The sequence below is a fragment of the Lepisosteus oculatus genome, chromosome 14, assembly GCF_040954835.1.
Source record: "Lepisosteus oculatus isolate fLepOcu1 chromosome 14, fLepOcu1.hap2, whole genome shotgun sequence".
In the NCBI taxonomy this organism is placed as follows: domain Eukaryota; kingdom Metazoa; phylum Chordata; class Actinopteri; order Semionotiformes; family Lepisosteidae; genus Lepisosteus; species Lepisosteus oculatus.
The window spans coordinates 55,359,451-55,379,168 of record NC_090709.1 but is presented as its reverse complement, the minus strand read 5'-3'; the positions used below and the strand labels follow the sequence as shown (position 1 = coordinate 55,379,168).

The 19,718-nt window shown below is 45.1% G+C and overlaps 3 long non-coding RNA genes across 3 annotated transcripts; 1 reads left to right on the top strand and 2 right to left on the bottom strand.

Moving 5' to 3' along the window:
* Positions 1-3,775: 3,775 nt before the first annotated feature.
* Positions 3,776-7,880, bottom strand: LOC138243168 (uncharacterized). Its single transcript, XR_011192016.1, has 3 exons — positions 7,706-7,880; positions 5,994-6,048; positions 3,776-4,356 (listed from the first exon to the last, which is right to left on the bottom strand). It is a non-coding gene; the product is annotated as an uncharacterized lncRNA (long non-coding RNA).
* Positions 7,881-9,464: 1,584 nt separating this feature from the next.
* On the top strand, positions 9,465-15,561 carry LOC138243092 (uncharacterized). The gene is made up of 3 exons (XR_011191950.1): positions 9,465-10,052; positions 14,261-14,545; positions 14,862-15,561. It is a non-coding gene; the product is annotated as an uncharacterized lncRNA (long non-coding RNA).
* On the bottom strand, positions 11,052-18,031 carry LOC138243093 (uncharacterized). Its single transcript, XR_011191951.1, has 3 exons — positions 17,731-18,031; positions 17,369-17,501; positions 11,052-13,044 (listed from the first exon to the last, which is right to left on the bottom strand). It is a non-coding gene; the product is annotated as an uncharacterized lncRNA (long non-coding RNA).
* Between the last annotated feature and the right edge of the window lie 1,687 nt (positions 18,032-19,718).

Genomic DNA, 19,718 nt, shown 5'->3' with positions numbered 1-19,718 from the left:
CCAGAAACAGCAGTGAAACAGGAATCAGGAGGCAGAAGTGGACACTCAGAGGGTGTGCGTTTTGGAAAAGAGAACGATTGGCGCTACTTTACACAAAGGGTGGCAGGGGTGGGTAACAAGCTGCCCAGCCAGGGTGTTGAAGAGAATCGCTTGGCGCCTCTCAAGACACAGCTGGATGAGATCCTCCAGTCAGGATGGGGGGGGGGTGCTTCTTTACACAAAGGGTGGCGGGGATGGGGAATGTGCAGCTTTGACATACTGTGTTGTCCAGCCCCACCTGTGTGTGTGTCTGTCTCTCTGACTCTGACAGAAGCTTCACAAGGCACTGATGTCCTCTGCTGTCCCCCTGGACTTAGGGGCTGAAAAAGTGTGAGGCCACATGGGTTGGTTTAATCACCTTTCTCCTCCACTTCTCTATATACTGAGCTGCTCCTGCCTGAACTCACTCTCACTCTCTCTCTCTCTCTCTCTCTCTCTCTCTCTCTCTCTCTCTACCTTAGATTCATCAGTTGGAGGTGTGATAGCAGTATCTATTTTTTTTCCTCAATTGAATGCTAACTGAAATCTCCACATCGATAGATAGAGATGGTAAGTGTGTGTGCATCTGTGATCCTGTGGAATAGGAGTCAAGCCGATAGACACATCATCAGAAGATTCTGGTTCTGGAAGAATTAGCTGGTGGGGGGTTCATGTTCTGCCTGTGTCTGCAGGTCCTGCTGATATTAAAAGGTTGATAAATAAAAAGAGAGTATAGGTTTAGACTGTGCATCTCCTAGATGTGTGGTTGCAGCCTTGAATCCTACCCGAGACCTGTGATTTAATTTCAAGCAAATTCTTACTAATAATAACACATTAATAAGTTAAGAGTTTAGTGCTGTGGTAATATGGACCTATAGGGTTGGGGGTTAAGACATGTTCATATATAAACAAAAGGGGGGTCTATGTCAGGGTGGGTCTGTAGAGGAGAGATTAAGATATGGGGTTCTGGTCTTGCATGCTGCAGCCTGTCTGTTTTCAAGTTCATTCTTAACAACATCAACACATTGATAAATAAAGAGATTGATCCCCTGTGCATGGGCAGGCTTGTAGCATAGTGGTTATATCCCTAAACTCAGAAGTTGGTGGCTGTGGGTTCAAATCCAATTTAAGCCCTGATCTTCACTTTAACTCTTACTTAAATATCAGAACCTTCATAAATAATGACACTGAGATCAGGGGAATGTGGTGCTGTGGTTGGGCGTTTAATGCTCTGTACTCATAGGTGTTAAGGTGTGGGCTCAAATCCTGGTTAGGAAGGGAGCTTTCTTTTCAATTTCTGACTTTCAATTTCTGTAGAGTAGGGGTGAAGGCTTTGTGCTCATGTTTGGCAGGTTGTGGGTTCAAATACTCCTTCAGGTGTCATTTTCAGTTACAGTCTCCCAGAGAGGGGCACATTGATAAGGAAAGAGATTGGGAATGAGGTGGTTTGGCCCTATAGAGGGTTAGTAAAGGCTGTGGGTTTGTAACTCTGGGAGTGTGGGTTCAAATCCCACCTTAGACCAGTGGTTTCTTTTCAATTACACTCTTAATAAGAGTAACATGTTGATAAGTAAAGAGAATGGGTCTGTGAGTGTGTCCTGGCTGTGATTGCATGTTGTTTGTCAGTATAATTCTTAGAAACAGTAACACATTGCTAAGTCAACAGATAGGGGTTGAGCTTTTAGGCCCAGAGGTTAAGAGTCTGGGCTTGTGGCTGACTGGTTGTAAAGAGGAGAGAGTGAGTAGGTAGCAGGGACAGAGCAGAGTAACTAGATTAGCCCAGGGTGAGGGGCTCTGGGGTTCACATTCTACTGAATATTTTGATAGTTTTTGAAAATTTTCAGTAGAAGGCAAACCCCAGAGCCCCTCACCCTGGGCTCATCCAGTTACTCTGCTCTCTCTCTCTCCTCCTTACCCAGTTACCTGCCCCTGCTACTGTCACTGCTCACTCCTGAGCTCAGCACCCAGCCTGGTCTTGAACCTGGGAGAACAGTCTCTTACCCTCTCTTCTATTGATCCCCCCACCTACCCTTATAGTTCCCCTGACTTATCAACACCTTTCTGTCAAGAAGGACTAAACTACAAGCAGACCTGTTTCAGCAAGATCGTAACCCACAACCACCATACTGTGAGCCCATAGCCTCAACCTTCACACTATGGAGGCACACACTCACAGCTCCACTCTCTTCACACTTATCAGTGTGTTGACATTTCAGGAAGACTTAAACTGAAAACAGACCACAGGTCTCACAGAGGGTTTGAACCCACAACCAGTCAGCCACAAGCCCAGTCTCAGCCTCTACTCTACAAAGGCACCCAGACATAGACCCACTCTCTTTCCTTATCAGTGTGTTATTCTTATAAAGAATGTAATTAAAAATAAACACCTGGCTTGAGGCAGGATTTGAACCCACACTCCCAGAGTTACAGACCTACAGCCTTTACCAACCCTCTATAGGACCACGCTGCCTCATCCCCAATCTCTTTCCTTATCAATGTGTCCTTCTCTGTGAGACTATAACTGAAAAGGAAACCAGGGGTGCAAAGCAGGATTTGAACCCACAACCCTTGAAAGCAGCCTCACACTCTTCACCACCACACCACAGGCCAGACAACCATCAACCCACTCGAATGGAATTGGAAAGAATCATTAAGGCCCCCACAGGATTCATGAGCCTAGAGACTAAGCCCTCTCTTCTATAGAATCACACAGCCACAAGACATTTAAGTAAGAATTAAAATGGAACTAAAGCAGGAGTCACAGACAGGATTTCAACCCACAACCACCCTTCCCTGAGCTTGGGGCCGTAACCACTATCTTAAAGGGCTGCACAGCTACTACCCCAAATCTCTTTATTTATCAGTGTGTTGATGTCTGAGAGAATTGAAGTGAAAAGAAACACGTGGTATTCAAACCTCCAACCTTTTAGCTAGCAGCATGGAGTTTTAACCACAACACTATAGGGCCACGTGCATCCCAGTCCCCTCTTTTTATTTATCAGTGTGTTCATGTCAGGACACATTAAACATAAACCAAAATCCACCCATGATTCAAACCCAGAACAATCCAGCCATAGGTCCAGAACCTTAGGCATTACTCTATAGGGCCATGCACCCTGATCACCTATTGCTTTATTGATCAACGTGGTAGTACACCTGAGCTTGAAAGCAAAGCTCACATAACTCCCAGCGTTTGAACCCCTGATGCATCAGCTAAGAGTGTAGATCCCAACCTATGCACTACTCTATAGGACAGCAAACAAAGCACCCAACCTTTATTGACTCATGTGTGAATGTCAAGTAAGAATGGAAAATAAACCTCCTCTATCACCAAGGACTGGAACCCACAGCTCCCGGGCTATAAGTCAATGAGCTTCTGCGGGTTTCAGACCGGACTGACGTTACGAAGCGGCTTGCGGGACTGACTCAGGTGAACGAGCGGGTTTAGGAGAATAACTCCAATGACACTATCCCGGAATTCTGCCCTGAGTCACTGTTTACAGTGTTAATACACAGCCGCTCTTCGCGAAATAAATAAGATCAAGCTCAGTCTAGGAAACCTTTCGCATTAAACCACAAGAGCGCGCCACAGGTGCAAAAGCAGACTAGTTTTCCCAATTACTGCATTTTCTATCGCAAAGACGTTTTTATATGTGCAGCCCAGAAAGATACAACTTTTTTCAAAACACAAATTCATTAAAAAATAACAGTCGGGAATGGAAAAAGTCAGGATAAAGGCATATACAGCATGAGACACTTTCAAGAGTGAAATTATTTACTCTCAAGTACAAATTGTGCACATTTGACTAATAACGTTCCATAAAAACATCGGAGGTCCGGATATTTTCGCGATCCTTATCAACAATTGTTCTTAGTGCTACAAGAATGGATACAAATTAGATCAGGAATATGGGCCGCTTGGCAGTTTGTAGCTAATTGATCCAAGAGTCTTATTTTTAACCCCGATTCCAGTCCAATCTTGTGTTCATTTACTCAGAGCTTCATGGTTGGTAGGCTCTTGCCTGCCAGGATCTCTGAAGGACAAAAAAAAACATCTCTAGCTGCATATGAAGAGTCCCATTCTTCCAAAAATATAATGTAAACGATCATATTGTGTTTCAATAGAAATCTGCCCTGAGATATATTTTTTTACATTTAATAAATAAAAATTAGTTCAATTGAATGTAATTTATTGAGGTTGTGCTCTGACATAGCGCCCATCCGCTTTCCAGATGAAAAGGAGCTGCTCTGGGGGAATTCCGGATGCAGGGGTCCCATCACAGTGGAGAGTGACCTCGTCGCCGACTCTCACAGACACATCCGCATCTGCAGACGATGCTGGGAGACAATGAGGACGGAACAACATCAACGAGAGACAAAGGTCCTTCAATCCAGTTTGAAAGAGTGTGATCATGGGAAACACAGCGAGACACTCCTGTACACTATTCACAAGAAACTATGTCTTTTGACTCCAATTTAAAAGGGTGTGATCATGCTAAACACCAGAGACTCCAGGCAAAGCTTACACAGTGAGACACATGTGAGACAACACATTTTTACTCCAGTTTAAAAGAGTGTGATCAGACAGATCAGGGGACACTGGTACACTGTTCACCTCCATTTCTAACCGACTGGAAAAATTCTTGAATGAAACTAGGATTAATTCATTCAGGGTCTTGTTTCCGATGGAAGCTTATTGGCGACACAGAGGAAAAAAAATTAACTCATTTATACGAGAAAGTTATTCAGTTTAAACACAATAGTTAATTTGTGACCAATGTCACCTCCTATATTTATACTGTGTATTTCATTGTACTGTATGTGCAATAATATTGCTCCATGTTGGGGAACTACCATCTCTTCTAACCCTGGATATCAGAAGCGGTTGCATCTATGATAAGCTGGACTAGGCACTTGTGTCAATTTTCAGTTTTTGCTGCTCAGTCTCTTTCAGAAGATGAAACAGTGTAGATCAAGGCAAACCCAAACACACCTCCAGTGTATCTGGCAATAGTCAACAACATTGTTTCATTTATTTCAATAAGAAAAAGAATACTGATAAATCTTTGTAAAAACTTATATTCACCAACCAAAAACAAATGTGAAGTTTGATTTGCCGATTCTCAAGGAGTTCTTAGTTAATAATTGTCATATTAATGGTCACTTATTTAATATCATGAGAAATGAGATGTGTGATTTCATTTACTATCCTATTAACTTCTACACACCACCATTTAGGGTTTTAAAACATGCAGATATCCCCTAAACATTTTTATCTGCGGCACAAATCCAACTGGATAAATATTTTTTAGAAAAAAAAAATTTAAAACCGATACACTGCTGAAAAATACACCTCTCGCACACAAATTATTCTGAATTTATCCCCAAACCTTTTTAAATATTAAATGTATATTTTCACAGGTTCAATTCTTATTTTGTAAGAGATTATGGAAAATAAAGAGTGCCCAGTCTGAGTGAGAGATCAGAGGGGTGTCCATCGTGCAGGGACAGTGTGAGAGGGAGAGATCAGAGGCATGTCCAGCGTGCAGGGACAGTGTGAGAGGGAGAGATCAGAGGTGTGTCCAGCATGCAGGGACAGTGTGAGAGGGAGAGATCGGAGTTGTGTCCAGCGTGCAGGGACAGTGTGAGAGGGAGAGATCGGAGTTGTGTCCAGCGTGCAGGGACAGTGTGAGAGGGAGAGATCGGAGTTGTGTCCAGCGTGCAGGGACAGTGTGAGAGGGAGAGATCGGAGGTGTGTCCAGCGTGCAGGGACAGTGTGAGAGGGAGAGATCAGAGGTTTGGTCAGCGTGCAGGAACAGTGTGAGAGGGAGAGATCAGAGGTGTCCAGTGTGAGATTCTGTGATCTGGGGCTCCTCTGGTCAGTACAGGTCAGGTGTGCCAAGAGGGGATTTGTGAATTGTTGAGAGTGAAAATCAACAGGAAATATACATTTGTGAATGGAAATTGATACTCACCCTCTGTCAGTGCAAGCAAAAGAAAGAAAAAGGAAGTCACATCGTAAGATTCACCCTGGGGAAAGTGACAAGGGACCTTAAAGAGGGAACTACCATGTTTTTTTATATATCAGGGTTAGAAAGATACTGTCTGCTGATGTAAAACAGGAACATATAAAACCTCTAATTTCCTGACTTACACTGAATCACCGCAGTGTTCTGTGATTCAGAATGAATCGAGGGAAACACAACTGCCAGTGAGGTGGAGCGGCCCTGTGACACTGTCCACTCAGGCTTGTGGATCTGTCTCTTTTAATCCAGTAGAAATCCTGCTCTTGACTTCCAAATGGATTTGCCCACCAATATGTTTCATTCTTAATTCAGCCTGCAGATCATGCTGGAACAATTCTATGTGAAACGTCTGCTGCACAACCTGGACGTATTCGCTCGCACATCCGTACATCTGTCATCACAGGGACTAGTGAGCAGGAAGGGCCGCATCACAATTTGTTGGGATTCTCAGTCGTGCCCATGGCGAGACCAGGGGTTTGCCAGAACATAGCGACCTACAGTACTTTCACAAAATTCACGATTCTGTGCCGTATTTTGAAATTTGTACAATGTTTCTATACCTACAATTAATTTATATTGTCAGAGATTTAATAACCGGTCTGAGAACCTGGGACTGCAGTTCCTCTTTAATGTAGCCTGGTAATCTAGGTGTAACACAGGTGTCCCCCGCTACCAGACGCAGTACTCAGGTCCTGTGCCATCCCAAGAAACCCCCTGGAGACCCTCCAAATGAATATTCTTGATTTCTCAGAAAATAAGAGATCCCCACTCAGAGCCTGACCACACAGCCATCCCGTCTGAATTCTCTGTAAATCTGTGCTCTGCTGCAACACACCTGGAGATTCGGTTATGAAGGAATCTATGCATTATTTCATTCTTAAAGCTTATTTTATCAAACACGTCGTGATGTAAAACCGTTCTGTGACCACCATGTTGTGAGATTTCCAGGAGCGACGCCTTTAATGAATTCTCGTCTCTCCCTAAGAATGCAACGAGTTTATCGTATTTTAACAGCAGAACGTTGAATTCAGACGCAACAAACTGGAGTCTAAAACAGAGACCGTCGTATTTGTCAAAGTAAGGAGACTGGTTGGTAAAATAACTACACTCTGTCATTGACAAATCTGGCAAATGACTCCACTGGTCCACTTTTCCGTGTCAGTATAAACTACAGAACGACAGGTGTCGCTTTGCCTCACCTCCCCGCCCGGCTGCAGGTCTCCAGCGCTCAACACCGGCTCTATCTTACTCATTACTTCTGCTCTGTTGCTTTAAATGTCACCGCGCTACTTTTCACCAGTTTAAACCTCCGTGCACGGGCTGTCTGAAGCCGCAAGGAGGAAAGTAACTATTCATCCTGTCTGAAGCCCACAACCCAATCTAAAGGAAGTTTTTGGTCGGACATCCGACTCCTCCAAGATGCACTCAACTTCCACGCTAGTTTCTATCATGTTGTCGAAGGAAAAAAAAATCACGAACGTAACTACGATGTATTTAAAAATTAAACTGGTAAAAGTTCGTTTTCATTAAATTAAAAAGTAAAATATATTATTGTAATCGACACTATGTTTTATTTTTCAGTTCAATTCCATCTGATCACGTTCAGTCTCATCCCCCCCAAACCTCCGGTGAAGACGCCGGGACGGATCAATAATACTCACCTGTGTGACGACAGAAACAGGAACTTTGCAACTGAAAGAGTGAAATAGCAACGAGTTTAGACGATAAAGACGATGTATCTCACGCCTGACAGCAGGGAGGTGCCGGTGGATCAGTCCCCGACAGAGAGAAGCAAAACTCGCGGCAGGTTTGAAGAAGCTACAGTAACTACGCGAACTAGCTACAGTCTGTGGGCAGGACTTCGATCTCCGCCGCATTGTGATTGGAAAAATCCTGAGAAGCCCTACACCTCCGCCGCATTGTGATTGGATAAATCCAGACAAGCCCCAACACGAACATTTAGTAACCTTGAACTCGCTCTCTCTCTCTGCTCACGGAGATTAGAAATTGTACTAGAAAAAAAAAATGAGTTTATGAGTTTATGGAATTCCCTCCCAAGTTGGTTTTTCCATATAAACGTGATATGGAATTTGTGTTAAAATGTCACTTTGACATTAATAGAATTCCTCTTAAATTATCGAAGTTTCTTAAACAAGTTCTATTGTGTTTGGATGTAATATATAAGCATAACTTTTCACCATATACATATTGTATTTGGATATAAAGATAGATGGTATCAAAATAAAAGCATATTTTTTACAACTTGGTATGATAACAAAATCTGGCTAGTGGCCCAATTGTGTGTTATCTGTATTTTGTAATAATGAGAAGGAATCTTTGTTACCTTTCTTTCTTAACTGCAGATATACAGAACTGTTTGGGATAGATTAGCAAAATGGTATTTTCCACAGAGGTAAATGGTCTAATACTGCCCCCTCTATTCATGCTTTTAAAGTTGAATTCCTTTTTTTAATTTAAATTCTATTAGAAATTTAACGAATCAAAAGGGGAGACATACGATGCAAATATGTACGTAAAAAGTATCATGTTTTAGCTTTTACAATTGGGAATTCTTCTGGCTGTCAAGTGTCTATTTCTATTTTAAAATTCTGTCTCCTTTATTTGTCTCCAGTCACTAGAAGGGTTGGCTGCCAAAATAATGTCAGCAGATCTTAAGAGTGTTTTGGATGAGGCAGTTAAAATAGTCAACTTCATAAAGAGTAGGCCTGTACAGTCACACCTCGAGTGCTATGTGAAGAAATGGGTAGTGATCATGTTCAGCTTCTTTTGCACACCGAGGTTCGATGGCTTTCTCGGGGCAAGGTGCTTACTCGGCTTTTTGAGTTGCGTGATGAAGTAAGAATTTCTTTTATCCGACTCAGAATTTGAGCTCTCAAATCGTTTCAATGATTTCGAGCGGCTCGCTAAATTGGCTTATCTTGCGGAGATTTTCAGTCACTTAAATGGACTTATCCTTGGTCTTCAAGGTAAAGCAGTGACGATTTGTCACGTCCGAAGTAAAATAGAAGCCACAATAAAGAAACTGGAAATGCGGGCCAAACGTGTCGATCGGTCAAACTACGACTCGTGTGAAAATGTGTCAGATTTTCTTACAAAAGAACAAATGCAGCTACCAGCCTCTGCCACAGAGTTAATTACAGAGCACCTGCAAAGTTTGAGGACCCAACTGCGCGACTACTTCCCGGCTCCAGATGTTCGGTTCAGCTGGATTGAAAATCCTTTTGTGAGTTTATGCGAAGTGCCCCCTCGCAAGTTTGAGCACAAAGGAAGACAGTCTATCCTGTGACAGTGCTTTAAAATTGATTTTTTCAAAGAAATGCTTAACCAAGTTTTGGCTTCATGTTACTTCGGAGTATCCTGGTCTTTCAGACAAAGCAGTGACATTTTTGATGCCGTTTCCGACAACATATCTTTGTGAAACTGGAGTTTCTGCGCTGGTGGCACTAAAGACCGAATACAGTAGCTTAATGTTGAGCCAGACCTCTGCTTGCAGCTTTTCTCTCTAGGTTACTGGTGAGGTATAGAGCTAGCCCGTTTCAAAACGGTGAGGACGGGCTGGTCCTTGTGTTGGCCGCGTATGTTTTTATGGCTGTAATAGGCTGGGAACCTCTGCTCTAGAGTATAGAAACATATTGTAAAAATAGAAGAGCGGACTCGCCCTGTTGGCATGCAGTGGGGCTGCAGCGCCTGCGCAGTGGAGACGGGGGAGGTTCCCCGACTCCTCACTGGGTTTCTAGAAAACACCCAAGAAGGAACTGCTTCACAGCGGAGTGAGTGGAAAAAAAGAGAGAATATGAAGAAAGGGAAACGATCGACGGGGCTCAGGAACAGATGCCAAGCCGCAGAGATGCAAAGAGTTCGGGAGCTGCACAAATCAGCCTGCCGTGGTGTCTCTCACTCGTCTGAGTGTTTCTGGGGCCCTTCATAACGGCCTTTACACATCTTGTGATGTTTTAACATTGGAGAAACTCCGTCCCCTCGGGGCAGGTAGGTCACCTTTCCTTTTCTTGGATTTGGACAGGGTGCGAAGGCCCCAGGCACTTGCACTCCGAAATGTTGCAAAAAGAGGGATGAACGCTGCAGTGGCTTCCGAGATATCTCTTCCGTTGTTCTTGCGCATAGCACGGGAGTCCAGGTCGACGGCATGATTTTATGACGAACAGAGCAACGTTTACTTGTAAGGTGGTGCTTGTATCCTTTATTTTTAAATATTAAACAATTAAATTATAAATAATTTACAAATACAACCAGAGGATCAGAAACAGGTACAAGAAGAAAAAAAACAAACAAACATTTAACCGCCAGACGTAATGAAGTAAATTATGTGATCAAGTCACAAAATTAAAGTTAGAAAAATAAGGTTACTTAATAATAGATGTAAGAGCTCTGAGCATTATAGAGAGGGACCGATCAACGTTTTGTGAGGCTGATCGCCGATTTTATGATCCCTGGGTGTATGTGGCGTGTTACTATCCAGCCCAAGGTGCACAAGATGGCAAAATGTTTTTATTAACAAGAGGGACAACGATTGTTGCAAGCAGCTCACATGAAGTGACAAGCAGCAGGTTAACGGTCCTTTTATCTAAGGAAGATGACCATAATCCGAAGAGTATTTTTTTTATTTCTTTCGAGATGGAGGCGTGCTGGTGGCATCCTGCCTGTTGCAGCACCTCTGTGTCTTTTTTGTCGTCTTTTCTTTTCTTTCGGTTGGTGTTAGTGTTTTTCTTTTCTTTGCCGGCGGGTCGATTTGCGATCAGACAACAAGATGGATACTAGGGAGTCGAGATATTACTTTTTGGCTGTTACTCGGACCACTGTTTGCTTCCGGTTGTAATGCAGATAGCTGCAGAGTAAGTGTTTACACACGTGACGCGCTGGGAGCACTGGTGAGGAGGCGGAAGGAGTGTAGAGCATGCAGTATCGTGTGTTTAACTGAGATGTGGCTGCAGGAACAGATAGATAGATAATACTTTATTAATCCCGTAGGGAAATTGATGTGTTACAGCAGTCCAGCCCAAGACAAGCAAAACAGACATCAGAATAGTTATAAAACAAAAGATAAACAAAATAATTAAAAATAAATACATAGGTGTATGGAAAATGTGCTGATCATAGTCACTGTAAAAACAATAAAATATGTGCAAAATGTGCATAGGTTCACACAGACTGATTGTCCAAAAAGTACAATGGAGTAAACATGCTGTCCATAGAGGAGCAGATGAAGGGCTAACAGTCCTAGCCTAGGGCAGCGTTATACACCCTGACAGCCGCCGGGAGGAAAGACCTGTGGAAACGTTCCCTTGAACACCGTTGCTGGAGCAGTCTATTGCTAAATATACTCCGCTGCCCAGTAACAGTCCCATGAAGCGGATGAGAGGTGTTGTTTATGATGGCTGTGAGCTTGGTCAGCATTCTCCTCTCAGCCACCACCTCCATGGGGTCAAGGCTCATCTCCAACACAGTCTGGCTCTACTAACCGGGGAGAAGCCATCAGTCCCGGAGGAGCTGAGAAGGAAACGCCGAGGCTGCAGGGCCCGGTGCGACGCGAAGAGAAGGAGATTTAAGTCCTGTCTTCCTTCGATCATTATGGGAAATGTGAGGTCCTTAGCGAATAATAGGGCGGTGCGGTGGCTCTGTGGCTCAGGATCTGCGGCTAGAAGGTTGCTGGTTCAAATCCCGCGGCTGGCAGAGGAATCCTACTCCTTTGGGCCCCTGAGCAAGGCCCTGAACCCCAACGGCTCCAGGGACGCTTTATAAATAGCTGACCCTGGGCTCTGACCCCCAGCGTCTCTCTCCCTGTCTGTGTGTCTCATGGAGAGGAAGCTGGGGTCTGTGAAAAGATGAATCCCTAATGCAAGAAATTGTATAGGGCTAATAAAGTGATCTTATCTTATAAGATGGACATGCTGGGAGCACTGTTTTACTGAGATGTGGCTGCAGGAATATACTGTATTCTGGACTCGAAGGCAGACATAAACGCCACCGAGAGGAAAGGAGGGGGGTCTCGCGGTGCTTGTTCACAACACATGGTGTAATCCTGGACATATTCCTGTAGCCCGGACATTGAACTGATTTGCCATCGGACTGTATCCATACTATCTTATAATAAAGAATTTTCCCTTTAAAGTGCCCCTTTAAGATGGCAACGCCGGCTGAATGATTAGTACCACTAGAAATCCAAATGTCATCCCCCCATTGACTTTTCCAAAACTGAAAATCAGGCTGATCTTTTGGTGACAAGGTGTTTCTTGTAAAAAAAATAAAAATAAAAGTCTGCTCTCTTCTTTTTTCAAAATGGAAAAATCGCCTTTCTTTTAACTATATTCCTAATACCTCTGGGGTTAATAGAGAAAATAGAAAAAGACACAAACAATATAGAAAAAACTCTTTGGGGGGGTGAAGCTACTGAACTGCGAGTTTCAAACCCTTAAAAGTGATAACAACACCACCGTGTTCAGCATTAACCGCGTTCATAACCTCTACAGGGAGATCTCTTGGGCTGGACAGTCACTGGCCACGGATCTCTATCCCACAGCTGGTCCCTGGTGTGCCTGTCCTCGGCAGACAGATCCTCTGCAATCCTCAGGTCTTTGGCCTTCAGAGACTTGTTCTCTCTGGCCGCTCGCCACAGCATGTCCCTCGTCATCCTTCTGATGAATCCTATAATGATGGCTCTGGGCTTTGCAAGTCCACATGTTGGCTCTCCTGACGCGTTGGACTCTGTCAGTAGACGAAATCCTCCTCCTGGATTGGCAGCACTTTAGCAACGATGTCTTCATTTTGTTGCTCTGCACAGCTTTCAGTTACCTCTGTGTCGATGTCTTTTGCAACCTTTGTTATCGTGCCAAGAACATTTACCTGCACGTCTTCCAGCGACAGGTCGCTTTTCCCCTCTCTTGGCTGCTAGAGTCCTTACAGGTGTGACGGGGGGAGACTCCAGTTCCAGCCCCACAATAATAGACCAGATCCCTAACAGACGCTGTTGAAGAAATGATAGTGAAAAATCTGGAAAACATTACATTTGTCATTAGCATGTCCTGTGGGAAAATTCTTCATCAGAGGAGTAGGACGCAGTCTTGTGCAGATTCAGTGTTTATTGAGATTAATAAGGAAAGCAACATGTGCTGGGTCTGTCCTGCAGAACGGACACGCTCAATGCAAGGGGTACCGAGTTCTTATATACAGCATACAGGCCCAGAAACAAAAGTCATATTTCATACTTTTAACATGTCAAATCGCATTTTGTTACATGTCCATGTAGGGGTGTAACCCTGACGTCCTGGCCAAATTTCCCATTGACCCTTACCAATCATGACCTCCTAATAATCCCCATCTATGAACTGGCTTCATCACTCTGCTCTCCTCCCCACTGAGAGCTGGTGTGTGGTGAGCGGACTAGAGCATCATCCAGGTGGGGCTGCACATTGGTGGTGGAGTGGGATTCCCCATTACCTGTAAAGCGCTTTGAGTGGAGTGTCCAGAAAAGCTCTATATAAGTGTAAGCAATTATTTTTATTATTATTATTATTTTTATTATCATCATCATTATTATTATCCCTTTTAACACATGTAGAGGGGCATGTGTTGTTGCAGCCATTGGTACAAGTCACTTTTGTATGCTCTAACACATATGTTGAGATAGCCTTTGTTAGCAGATCTTGGGGATCTCACTCGGACTTCTGCAGTATGTTTCGGTAGTGATATTGCAGAGCTGGAAATGTGCAGTGTGAATATCGATCCTGCTTCAGCATGAATGTCAACATTTTGTTTGTAAAGGTTAACACGAAACTGTTATATCTGTTTATAAACTGTTTTTATTTTGGGAGCTGGAGCCTGTTCTGTCAATCAGTGGGCATAAAGCAGGGTTCACCCTGGACAGAACACACACAGGACACACATACTCTGGACAGGTCCATCACACAGGACACATACAGGACACTCACACCAGGGCCAATTTTCCCAGAAGCCAGTTAACCCACCAGCATGTCTTTGGACTGTGGGAGGAAACCCACATGAACATGCAAACTCCACAGAGACAGCACCCCAGGAACTTGCCCCAGGGCCTTAGTGCTGTGAGGCAGCGATGCTAAACACTGTGCCACAGTGCCACCCAATTTTTTTTGTCATTCTAAAGAAATCTTTCAATCTCATCACCTGTTTCAGAAAGATTGAGTTGGATTGTTTTTTCTTCCCAGCTTACTCAGAAGTCCTCACCCTGCAGCCTGGAGCCTCTCTGTCTGTCCCTCTGTTCACTGGAGAGCCAGTGGAGGTGCTGTTTGACCCTGCAGGAGCTGGAGACTCGACCTGAGTGTGTTCTATCCAGAACAGCACAGCCAGCTGTGTCCCCCAGTAGAGAGACAGAGTGTCGGTGTGGGACGGCTCTCTGAAACTGCGCTCCCTCACTCCAGCTGATCAGGGGAGCTACACAGTGAGGGACCTTCACGGAAACACCATCAGCACTGTGACAGTCACTGTGGGAGGTAAGAGGTTTCCTGACAATTTCAGTTCTCTGTAACATTATAAAGGTGCACTGCTCTTGTCAAAATGGTATGTGTGGTAATGGAAAAATAAACTTGTTTCTGAATATTGCGTGAGTGTGAGTGTCCAGTGTGCAGGGCAGTGTGAGAGGGAGCGATCGGAGGTGTGTCCAACGTGCAGGGACAGTGTGAGAGGGAGAGAACAGAGGTGTGTCCAACATGCGGGGACAGTGTGAGATGGAGAGATCTGGGGCTTCCCCATGACCTTTAGATGATGATTGAAAATGGATGGATTAATACAATCTCTCTATTATTGCAGATCCTGACGGTGGAGGGAATTCTCCAATTCTTTTCCTCCAGCTGATCCCTCCCTTCCTGCTGCTCTTCTTAGCTCTGATCTCTGGGCTCCTGGGCTCCAGGATTCGCTGGTGGAAAGGAAACACAACCTCTGGTGTCCAGGAACTGAACCGTCCAGTCTGAAGGCAGTGCTGTAGATCAGTATTTTACAGAGCAGTATCAGCTTTGCTGTCTTGCAGAGCTCTCTGTGTGGCTTTGAGAGCTGCAGCTGTTTTTCAAAATGTAGACAGACTTTATAAGCTTGATTTTGTACTACAAATTGAGCTGCTTTGATCTTCTATCCACAGATTCAAAGATTTTTCAAAAACTGGACTGGAATCTGAGTTCAAAATGAGATTGTTGAGTGAATTTGGTATGAAGTGCCAAACGGCCCACATTCCTTATTTGTAAGCGTTCTTGGAGCACAAAAAATACAAATGCTGATATCATGAAAAAATGGACTTGGAATCTTTTTCTGGAAGTTTATTATTAGGTGGATGCATGCATGTATTTATTTGTGGTTTAAGTGCAGTTTGTATTCTAGAGCACAATAATTTCAAAGTACTCTTAAATTGTGTTGTAAACATGTTATATGTAGTGTTGTAAGTGCCTTTAATTGTCACTTTTCTCTGTCTATTCTATAATTTATAAATAAACACTTAATGTAAGTACGAAAATTGTCTTTCTTACTGCAAAGACGTTATTTCTCAATTCGAAGTGCTAAATGGATATCTGGCCTGATTGTGGTCTTCAAACATGTAGCTCTGGCGCCCTCTTGTGGGTAATTTGGTGAACTTACGCTTCCCACGCCAAGTTTCGGCCGCTCTTGATTTGAGATGGCGAAGCTCGGCTGTGCGGTATTAATACTGTTAATAATAATAATAATAATAATAATAATAATAATAATTGCTTACACTTATATAGCGCTTTTCTGGACACTCCACTCAAAGCACTTTACAGGTCATGGGGACTCCCCTCCACCACCACCAATGTGCAGCATCCACCTGGATGATGCGACTGCAGCCATAGTGCGCCAGAACGCTCACCACACATCAGCTCTCAGTGGGGAGGAGAGCAGAGTGATGAAGCCAGTTCAGAGAGGGGGGTGATTAGGAGATCATGATTGGTAAGGGCCAATGGGAAATTTGGCCAGGACGCCGGGGTTACACCCCTACTCTTTTTCGAGAAGCGCCCTGGGATTTTTAATGACCACAGAGAGTCAGGACCTCGGTTTTACGTCTCATCCGAAGGACGGCACCTGTTTACAGTCCAGTGTCCCCGTCACTATACTGGGGCATTAGGACCCACATGGACTGCAGGGTGAGCACCCCCTGCTGGCCCCACTAACACCTCTTCCAGCAGCAACTTTAGTTTTTTCCAGGAGGTCTCTTATCCAGGTACTGACCAGGCTCACACCCCCTTAGCTTCAGTGGGTTGCCTGTTGTGAGTTGCAGGGCTGCTGTTAACTAACTGAGGGCTGGGTTTCAGGGACAGCGCCGTCTGGTGGCGGGGGCTGGCAGCGCCGTTATTCTCCCGGTCGGGTTCCGCTCGCCGCTGCGTGACGTCTGAGACCCGCCGGACTGCGGTGATGTTCGTTAGCAATAAAACTGCCCCGATTTATTAAGTAAACTAATGAATTGATACAATGACCGGATTACCGGAGCTGTGCTACTGTCCCGGGGCCTGCAGGCGTGTGAGGTGGGCAGGTTCGGTTCAGTTCAGTTCGGATCGGCCCGGCTCAGCTGGGCCTGAGCTCCGGTGCTGTCCAATTTGGGGTGGGCTCTGGTTCGGGAGAGGCTGTCTGGAGAGACCGGTTCCGTGTGGGTCTCGGCGGGCCAGGTCGTCACTGGACTGGAGATGGGTTCGGCATGATTCTCTGGGCTCTTCATTGGGGTTTTAACGAGTGAGAACTGGATTTGGCAGCGATAGCGCGAGTGATCTGTGCCTAGACTTCAGCTCGCTATCCTCCCTGGGATATTTCTCTCAATAGTCGATCTCAGACATCACCATCGCAGGACTACAGGCCCTGCGTTAATGAGCACCTGTAGGTGTGGTTCTGACGTCACCTTTCTCTCTCATTAGAACACGGGATCCGTGGTGTTGTGGTTCGTTCGCAATTTTAGTTGACTGTTACAATTAGTTGCCCCTTTCGTCCGACATCTTTTTTTTCTGCTAGGTCGTGTCACCAAAATGTCCTACAAATGCTTCGTCCCGAAGGAAATGATCTACACTCCCGCATCAGTTGTGCCGTTTTTACAGTCGCTATGTACAATGCATTTTTTATTATTAAAATCTCAATTAAAATCATGTTTCGTACATACTATGTATACAGATTTACTAATAAGCCTATTATTGTTGCTGTTGTTATTCTGTAAAGCGCTTTGAGAGGCCGCCTTTAAAGGCGCTATATAAAATACAGTGTTATTACTAATATTATTATATAACGCCAGTCATTTTAAAAATGCGAGTTCTATGAGTGTTGTTCATTACCTTGACGCATCTCATTTGGGATCGGGTTATCTCCGGCTGATCGCTCGGTTTTTGCTCGTGTCGGGGTGGAGATGAGCCATCTTCTGCGGCTTCCAACAGGTCTCGGCGATACCGCTGTCCAACAGGTTGCAACCTGCTGCGGGACAGGTGACAGGTGCGTCACGATACAACTCGGCGTTTCTGTTTTGCTGTGTTGTGTTTTCCTGCCGGCGTTTCGCACATCAGCAAACTGCCGGTTTGACCCCCTTCCGCGGGCCACTCTTTAACGCCTCAGTTCTCACCCGCTATCCCCCCACTTTTCTCAGCTCCAGAAATCGACCCCGAATCTGTAAAACCCCTCTGTCTCGGAGCTCGTCACTCACACCCTTCCTGCTGCTGCTGCTGATGATGACGACGGCGATGACGGCAGAAGAAGAGTTTCACCCGCTTTGAAGCCGGCCGGTCCGGACCCGCAACGACCCTCGGCTTAAGTTGTTCTCCGATACTCGCTTCGTTCACCTCCAGCTCGCCCCGAGAAAACTCGAACTTGTCCCTCGGCTGCAGTTGTCTGCGTGTTCCCTCGGCCTGACAGAGCAGGTGACGGAGACGCCCACTCTGCTGCCGGATCGCTGGAAGGCGTCTCGGGAGAGAGTTTCTGTTCGTTCTCGGCGCCGCCCTGAAATCTCCAGGATTTGCAATGTTGGACTATTTTTAGTTTTTAGCCCTCGTGGGGGCGGTGACACATTTCCCCCCGCTATTCTTAGTTCAAAGGACTCTGCTTTGGGGGAGTCTCTGTTTTTCTGTTGTTGTTCTTTCGTTTCAAACGCGGTTGAACGTATTGAAACAAAGCGGGGCAGCATTTTTACACAACATGAATCATACCCAGTTTCTTCGGACGGTCGAAGACATTTAATGTCGTTCTCCCCCCTCCCCCTTCGTACGAGGTTCAAGAAGTGTTCTCTGCCGGCGCTTGAGAGAGACCAGTCAGACTCGAGGATGGGGCAGTATTTTAAAAAACCCACTTCGCAGGTCAGAGGCGACGGCGTGACACGAGAATGACTTCGACACTGCTACTAAACGAGACTTTCAGTCCCTTCGCTGACTTTTGCTTTTTGTGTTACTGGGTAGGTTGTTTGTGTCCTAAATGTGCCATTGCAATTAGGAGAAATAACGGACTAGTAGCTGGTTAATAATGTACCCGAGGTTCATAAGCACTGCAATGAACTTGCCCGCAGAAATTTGTCTCCCAACTCCGCACTAAAAATTGTTCTGAACTTGCGAAGAAACCCCAAGTTTATATCTTCTAGAGAACGCTAAAACATTAGCCGTTGAAATGAGAAAACCCGCCCAAAAGAACTAACGCACTTAGCTCATGCAGGTGCATCAGGCTTACATTTACGTGTATTTATTTAGCTCGTGCACATAAATGCAGCCTGTCTTTAAAAAAACAAAATGAACGCGTCTGAAGTATCTCCGTATGACTTAAGTGTGGTTTGAGCAAGGAAAAATACAGCGCCCACACGCAGTTGTCTCAAAAACCCAACATTATCACGTGCATTGGACATTTATAAATGTACATCGATAGTGGCCCGCAGATCAGTGAACCGGTCAGGATAATTCAGAGATTCCGAACCCCTGTTCAGTTTCCTGCGCGGTAGACGAGCGGTTTAATCCTCGGTACCGGATTCCTGCAGCAGGGTCTGCTCGTGGTTAATTAAGATCACAGGTGGGAGAGACCCCTGGGCAGTAACGTAGGCACTTCAACTCAAGTTTAGCGCAGAACTGCAGGCCAAAACGCAACTTCTTAGCACCTGACAGTGGGGGAGACTCGTGTGTTCGTCGTATCCCGCGTGGGGGTATTTCATTTTTCTGCAGATTACCTAACAGGATTCTGCCAGTTTATTTCACTCATTCATTTACGGGATCTGATTATTTTTATAGCATGGCCTTAAACTATCCTGTAGTCGCTCGTTCTAAGAAAAGTCACGGAGACACTCTGAGGCGACGGCACATTCGCCACCCTGACCCGTGCAAATCAGGTTTCTGATTAGGCCCAAAGCCAACGGATTGCCATATGTATAATTCGTCACGGGTCTGCTATTTAAAAGAGTTTCGCAGGTATCCCCCCGGATATCGGTGTGGCAATGGGCGGAGTTATGGGTAGAAGCTAAAGCCTCGCTGTTCTGATCTTATTCTCACGTAGTAGGCGGTACTTGTATCGCTGCAATGTGCATATAAACTGTCGGAAACTCGGCAGACAAGCCGGGATGGCAGAATAGCTGATACGCAGTACAGAGCCGGCGGACTGGACGCGCAGGTGAGTGTGCGAGGACCTCAGACATCACTGCTGGGGGGGCAAATAGCATATCAG